At 26.6% G+C, this 8,658-nt stretch overlaps 1 long non-coding RNA gene across 1 annotated transcript; it reads left to right on the top strand.

Annotated features, from left to right (window-relative positions):
* The first annotated feature begins 2,718 nt into the window (after nt 1–2,718).
* LOC113368048 lies at nt 2,719–3,576 on the top strand. The gene is made up of 2 exons (XR_003366333.1): nt 2,719–3,153; nt 3,222–3,576. It is a non-coding gene; the product is annotated as an uncharacterized LOC113368048 (long non-coding RNA).
* Nucleotides 3,577–8,658: the final 5,082 nt, after the last annotated feature.

The following is an 8,658-nucleotide window of genomic DNA, read 5'->3' as shown; positions in this document are numbered from 1 at the left end:
AAAAAAAATTAAAGCGATCGGCCTGCGTAAGTAAGTAAGCGCCGCCTCGCAGAATAACAGATAAATAATTTTGCAGAACTCATAGAAATGTAAACAAAATTTAAATTATTAAAATATCTGATAATTTTATGTGCATATGGTTAATGATCATTTTTGACCGCCAAATGTTTCTCTTTCAATTTTTTTTATTGGGTCACCGAAACCGCTAGACCTGCCTTTCACAAACTTAATCAGTTCTCCATTTTGTCTATATATGTAAATTTCTTTTAATGATATTGGACGTTCCGTTTCTCAAAAAATGAATTATTATTTTTGGCATTTTGGCCCATATTTCCGAAACAGTTGGACCTGTCTTGGCCAATAACTAATCAGCACGTTTCGCTATCAATAAAAATCGAATTATTCAAATAAAATTCAATTTTAATAAGCTTAATAAATGAAACTTAATAATTTTCAAAAAATTTCGAACGTGCGTCACTAATTTAGTTTTTTTTTCATCGCTATGAGCTTGGAAGTGCACAAATTCGTCATCTTAAGAGGGCTCGAGATCTGAAGAACATCTTTATATTAGCCAAATTGCCAAATTTTGCAATGCATTTGTATAATGTTTTGTTAATTATATTTCTTGAAATTAAAAATGTTATTAAAAAAATTATTTAATTATATGGTATAGATTTTTTTTTCACTATCCAAATTTTGCTGCCCCCGAAAATTTGTAGCCCTGGGCAGTAGTCCCGACTCCCCCTACTGTAAATCCAGCACTGTATATACATGTATTTTAGAACACTTGAATAAATTGCACTGCACTGCATTATACATGTATAATAGAACTCTTGAATAAATTGAAAATATATTTTGATTTTAAAATTTAATTTTATCTTTAGTATATATAATTTCATACCAAGTACACAAATTTTTCATGTAGTCATTTTTTATTTTTTTATTTTCTTATAAATTACAATCTGTCTACATAGAAAGACATTGAGTAATTAATTTGACAAATGACATAGAATTTCAAAAGGAAAACCCAGAGGTCCACTTTATATTAATGTACTAAATTATGACTTAATTAAAATTAGGTATATGTATCCATATAATCACTATAATCTTTCCAAAAGATATTCAAAATCTTTTAAGACTGAATTTATTTGTTTATTTTCTTCAAAAATCCAACTGTATATAAACAATGACAGGTTTTCTGTGATTTTGCCAACACTAGCGCTATCAATTGCCTAATACCAAAAACTATTTATTGATAAGATAACAACCAAAGATAAATGATTTTATCATTGATAACGATCTATGACAGAAATATAAGATTTGAATTTGAATATATGTAGGTAACGACATAAACATAACGACATAACGAGTATGACGAGTAACGATTAATATTGTTTTGGCGCCTTTTTGCCCCCATAAAAGCTGGCACAGAAACAATGTTAAGTCTTTTTGTGTTGAGACCTCGTGGAGTTACTACAGTGAAAGGTAAGTCATTTATAATAACTAATATTATTCTAAAACTGTTTTCAAGTAATTTCTAAAAAAAAATCATATATTCAGTTTCTTGAATATATGATTTATGCATGGTGTTTGCTTGCGTTTTGATTTATTTAATTTTGTTTAATGAATTATAAATAAAAAAATGGAAACCGTTCATTATTTATATAAATCGATTTATGTTATTTTTTCTATTTCAAAATAATTTTTGCCGAAGAGTTTCTGTAATGGTTTTGAAATAACTCTTTGGCCAAAATTATATTAAAATATTGAAAATAATGTAAATCCAGTAATATAAATAAAAAATGGTTTTCAAACTTTTTTTAATTATAATTCAATAAAAATAAATCAAATCAAAGCGCAAGTACATATATACAGATATATGTATGTACATATGTATCTAATGTATATTGTATATATTTTATACAATATACAAAATTTTAAACAATATAAATAATTCCAACTGTAGAATTTAGGTATGATTTTATGATATAAAATTCAATTTTTTATATTTTATTTGAATATACATTTTAATTTAAATATTGAATTATTAAATGAAAAATAGAAATAAGAACATATGAAATATATACTGCATATGTTCTTATTTCTATTTTCCATTTAATAATTCAATATTTAAATTAAAATGTATATTCAAATAAATTTAATAATTATTTAATAATTAAATTTAATTTAAAAGGTATTTAATAAAATTATACATATATATGTATAATTTTAATAAATACCTGTATAAATTTTATTAAATTTTATAACATTAAACTATGAGTATTGTATAATAATTGTACAAAATAATTTTAATTGAAAATGGCTGATATATTTGACTACAAAGTCAATAATAATGAAAAAAAGATTAGAATTAGAAAACTATTACAACATTAAAATTTATATCTGAACTTATGTTGGAATTATTTGCAATTGACTTTTTATAATTATTTAATGTAGTTGTTTAATTAATTTTTAATGTAGTTCGTTTCTTTTCAGATTTTATACAGTGCCAATAGTGTTATGTGCAGTAGTGAATAATAACTTCGGAGGCTTATTGTGCATTAAACTTTTTTTAATATTAATTGTAACTTAGTTTATTTGATATAGTGTTAAAAGTAATTTTTTATTTACCATTTTGCGTTATTTCGAGTACATGGTCCACACTTTTTTTTTTTTTTTAAATTTTCGAAAAACGAACGAATCGTATTATGATGAAAATTGCGCGTTTGAAGCTACGTTCCTGCCGCCTACCCCCCACGGCAGGTCCAAGTAGTCGGGTTTCACATTTAAATTTAATTTATTAATTGAATAATTTTTGTTTTGTATCTCTGAGTGTATGGACCCCTGCGTTGTTTTCCCAGAAGCACCGCAACCCCATGCACATAATTTAACAATTAATATTATTTGTTTGCAATTATTATTAAATTTAATTTTTTAATTATTTCGCTAAGTGGCCCATGGAAAAAAATAATTTTTTTTTAGATTTATAAAATTCTATTATAATGTTTTCAACTTACTTTGATTACTTTTCGTGTCGTAATGTAATGAACACAATTTCAAGAATTAACTTTTCTTTTACTGGTCGCACAATGAGTCTCCTGGTGGAAGATGCTGAATTTATAAGTGGTTGAACTTGGCAATTTTCAGGACATGGTAAGAAACTCTGAGCTATGTACAAATCTTTTTAATATTGATAGAATTAAATAAAATTTTAATTTTAGGTTGAACACAGAAGTTACCAGAGGAATAGATCCTAAAACACTATTACTAAAACGGAAGAATGTTTACCAGGACGTTAGTGATTACCAGTGTACAAGGATAGAATGGACTACTTTGCAACCAGGAGCGCACAAGACCAGAAGAACGTTTGTTATATTCAGATAAGTTTGTTACTTACTAAGATAGATCACTTTGCTAAGTAGGATGGACCACTTTACCACCACCAGGAGCACACGACCAGGAGAACGTTATGTTGATAAGTATCTTACTTGCTAAGATAGATCATAAGATATTAGTTTTTTGCGATCATTTTCTATATTATTTTGTTATATTAAGATATGTATCTTACTTGCATGCGACGATAGATCATAAGATATTAGTTTTTTTGCGATCATTTTCTATATTATTATATATTATATATATATTATTATTTTATCGGGGCCCCATTTACGTTTTCATTCTTTATATTTGATTCGTGGACGGATTTATATACATATTATAAATAAGATATATTTTGGGCAAAATCGTGTTAAATACAGTGCCAGACAGTGTTGTGTACAATGATATATCGTGATATATACAGTGCAAAACCTTAATATTTACAAATCAAGATCAAGATATAATTCAAGATCAAGATACATACAGTGAAACATCAACATCAAGATCCATACGAGATGAAGATACATACAAGATTAGAACCAACCAGAAAATTGACTACAAAATTGGAGGACGTACACATGGATATATTATTAAGTTAAAATTAGGTTAGAATACATTAGGCTGGTAGTTTACTATTTTTTATTTTAAAAATGGGTGGGGAAGACGGCAAGGACCTTCCAGTTTGCATAGATTTCGCGTTTTTTCACAATTATTTAAAATTAATTCATATAACAATACTTAATACACAATTTTATGACCTTTATAAATGCACTCCTCTATAAGCTTCATAGTGCTGGGAACCTATGAAGTTAAAGTATTTACATGGTGGATCTTAGGGGGGTACATCATGTAAATACTTTTTTTTTCTTTTTTTTTTCTTTTTTTTTCTCTTCATTACAAAATTACCTTTAATTACAAAAGTACATTACAATTTTACCTTTAATTTCTAGCAGGTTCTTGCATCGTCTACGGTTTTTTCCTAAAGAAGATCTTCATATACATTTAATCATCTCGCGGGGTATTTTTCATGTTACATTTGGGTCATTTAAGTTAGGCTTAAATTAGGTTTAGTTAATTAATTTAAGTTATTTTGTAAGTGGACTAGGGCTGTACTCAATTTGTACGGCGACACCACATTAAAAAAAGCGCGCCTGGCAACTATACCTCCTGGGTGGTGTGGAAAATAGTTGCATCTTAGCTATAAGTATAATGATTATCAATTTAATTATTTTATTAATTATATTTAATTAATATATAAATGTGTAATGAAAAATGTAAAATACGCTGATGTTAAATGTCCAAATATTCAATATAATAAAACTTTTAAAATAATCTTTGTTTTTCAATCTGAAAATGTCCAATTTTAAGAACGTCTATATTACGTTTTGAACAAGTGTATGGTTTGGATAATAATATTATCATATTATTATGGATCATAATATTATGTTCAATTGTATTTTTGTTCCATCATTTTTTTTTATTTTGAATTTTTATGTTACTAATATAGAACTGACCTGATTTTTAGTACTTGTAACATATGTTACTATTAGTAATAGGAATATTGTAATTGGACATAACATTATAATCCATAATAATATGATAATATTATTGATTTTGCAATATTTTGTCATAAAATATTGGTTCGATACCATAACAATATCAGTATCCCAATTATTTAAATTGAAACTTATTCAAAAGTTAGTTTAATAATTTGCTTGCTTTCTTGTACTGAGATTAGTCCTAAGAAAAAGTATTTGCCATAGTAATCGGTATTATTATTTTTGGCATTTTGGCCAGTATTTCCGAAACAGTTGGACCTGTCTTGGCCAATAACTAATCAGCACGTCTCGCTATCAATAGAAATCGAATTATTCAAATAAAATTTAATTTTAATAAGTTTAATAGATGAAACTTAATAATTTTCAAAAAATTTCGACATATAAAAAAAATTTTCTTTGAATTCAATTTTTATCATTTTTCAAAAAATTTTAAAGCTTTTTATAAAATGTAATTTTCAGTACGGAAAGTTTCAGTAACTTGCCGTAAGACACATAATTAATTTTTTTCGGCGCTATGAGCTTGGAAGTGCACAAATTCGTCATCTTAAGAGGTTTCGAGATCTGAAGAACATATTTTTCTTAAAGTTTCAACTCACTTACGAATCTTTATATTAGACTCTATTTTTAATAATTGGACAAATTAACTTATATGGAAAATTATTGCCAAGTAGGATCGTTTTAACTAATTTTATGTTTGTATCATAAAACAGAGGATCAGATAATAAAATAGCGTGATCTACAAGATTTAGAATGGTAGAAATTTAAATAAATTATTAAAGAATGTGTAGTATATAAGTAACTGTTTTTGAAATTACACTGAAGATGAGACACACCATGGTCTCGAAACGTCTGTAATCATAAAATAAAGTTGTGTTAAACAAATCTGAGTGCTGTTTTGTTCATATTAAACAATTAATATATATATATATATATATATATATATATATATATATATAATTGAAATTAAAGCGCATTTGACAGATAAAAATATTGAATCATAATGCTGTTTTTTAACATCTAAATTAATTTAGGTATTTTGCTTTTTGACGTCGTTAGTTGAATGGCAAAACTGTATTATTGGTGATTTTTGTCTTATTATTATGACAATACAGCTTTTATCACCATTAATATTCGGTATGACGTTCTCTGACGTCATAACGAAGTGACCTACTTTTGACGGTTCATTCAAGGGTCTTTCCCGTTCAGGTCGCTATAAATGGGGTAGCAATGTGAAGTCCTTGGATGCTTTCTCTATGTTGCCGGTGTCGGTCCTCTGCCTGCATACAGATATATAGGTCTAACGCGTTGTGAATGATTTGCTCCTCCAGAATGACAGGGATTCGTGACGTCGATAACAAAACGAGATTATTAAAATAAAATTGGTTTTAATTTTAAGGTCTCTAATTATATTTCTTTGCAATAAGTGAACATCAGTTGTTATGATGTTTGACTACATTGCATAAACATTTCATCAATTTTATTTTAATAAACCAATTAAACAAATAATTTTTATTTTTTGTCACGGTCTGATATAGCAAATCATGGTAGTCTTATGTTTGTAAACTACCGCGTTGTTAGAATAATTGAACCAAATTATCTGTGAACATGAATCTGTAAATTAACGCCAAAAAGACAAATAGGTCTTGGTGGCTGATAATGGACAAACGACCACAAATGGTTAATGTTTGGTATTACAATTTGATGTCTAAAAATATAAGTATACTGCAATCGATTGCAAACGGAGCCATCAAGAAAACATATAATTGCCCACATCTCACTCAACAGAAAAGCTTTCAAAAGAAACGACGTATCAGTATATAAAATGAATGGAGTTAAAAAATGCATCCTAATACATAAAATTTATTGCGATATAATCAAGACATGTACCATGATTGAAACAAATCAGAACATTCGTGGCTAGGCGGATACAAAATTGTTTACTCTAAACAATAATATCATATATTCATATGTTTATATTATTATATTATTACATGTTTATAAAATTACAGTTAATATTTTACAAACAGTTGATAATAGTTCAATCTCTAACATATTTAACAATTAGTATATATAAATTATATATAATAATTTTTAAATATATTAGAGATTGTTGATGTTGATATTATCAACTATTTGTAAAATATTAACTGTAATTTTTTACAACAGATAATTTGTCTAAACATTTATTTCAACAGATAATGTAACATTCCATGACGTCACAATATCTGGGTGAATTTGGTCTATGGGAATAAGTTTTATAACAACAAAGCGTAACGCAGTAGGTCAATGAAACGCCGCCGCCACCCTTACGCTCGCGCTGACCTACTTTCGTTCGAGGCCGCGCCGGCCGGTGACGTCATTGTGGCGTCATGACAAAAATACAAACCTAATTCGGATCTCGGATCTCGGATCTCGGATCAAGGGAGAAAACCCTTAACAAACACAAAGAATTTAAATTTACTTAGAAAATACAAATCTTACAATGCAATCAGGTACAAAATCATATTCATCTTGTGTTGTTAGTATCATTTTTTTAAAATTATTATTTATTTGATTATATATATATATATATATATATATATATATATAATTATAACATAGAGAAACAAGTAAATAAAATTTTCAAATTGCTGTAGTTGCTGAATGATGACACGCATCTTGTGTCGAAACGTATAAATAAAAGTTTTTATACTTTATACCTTTTTTATTTCGACGAATGGGCTGCTAGTTACTTTGAAAATATATATATATATATATATATATATATATATAATATATTAAATGGTAGAGTCTTGGATTTGTGTATAATATATATATAATATATGCATATATACATATATACACCTATTCCCCGCTTTACACTGAAAAAAGGTTGCATAAAAAACCGTGTAACTCGAAAAATTTCTTCTTATATATGTAAAAAACGTCCTATATAAAATAACTATAAAATCTTTTTTTGTCGTTTTTTAATATGACGAATACTTTGACAATAACTTTCTGTTATTGTTGTAATCTGATCACTAAAACTTAACTCATGCATATTATATTATTAAATTTAATATTATATATGTGTATATCATATACACATATATAATATTAATTATTTATATGTGTTATATGTATTACTTTAATTATAAATTTAATATTATATATATGTATATCATATACACGTATATAATATTAAATTTAATATACAGTATATGTTACATATAAGGTTGTCAAATATCTCCCTTCCGCCTTTTTGTATTATAAACCAAGAGCAAAAAAGCGGAAGGGAGATATTTGACAACCTAATATAATGAAGGGTTTTCAGATGGTGAAAGATACATTAAAATGATTTAAAGCATTCATCCAATAATAAAAAAATATATTTACTGTTTTGTCATTATGTATTAATTAATGTTATATATTTATCTTTTATATTTTCCTTATTATTTTAACATCAATGACTTATTTGCAGTTTTAAAACATTTTACAAGCTCATGCTTCTTTGGGTTATGATAAGACATTTACAATTTCAACAACATTTCAACACATATGGTGTTAAATAATAAAATATATATATATATATATATATATATATATTATAATTATTATCATTTAATATATTTTTAGAAGGCAGCTGTTGTGTTCACATAATTGAATTCTTTGTGGCTCTGCGCTTTTTATGTGGATTATTATGCCAAGCCTCAAGCTTTTTAATGTCAGCACATTAATTGAT

Source organism: Ctenocephalides felis, unplaced genomic scaffold (assembly GCF_003426905.1).
Source record: "Ctenocephalides felis isolate EL2017-DRISC unplaced genomic scaffold, ASM342690v1 CF-g0.4_SCAFFOLD_01170, whole genome shotgun sequence".
Taxonomy (NCBI): domain Eukaryota; kingdom Metazoa; phylum Arthropoda; class Insecta; order Siphonaptera; family Pulicidae; genus Ctenocephalides; species Ctenocephalides felis.
Note: the sequence above shows the minus strand (reverse complement) of the source record. Positions and strands in the feature narration are given on the sequence as shown.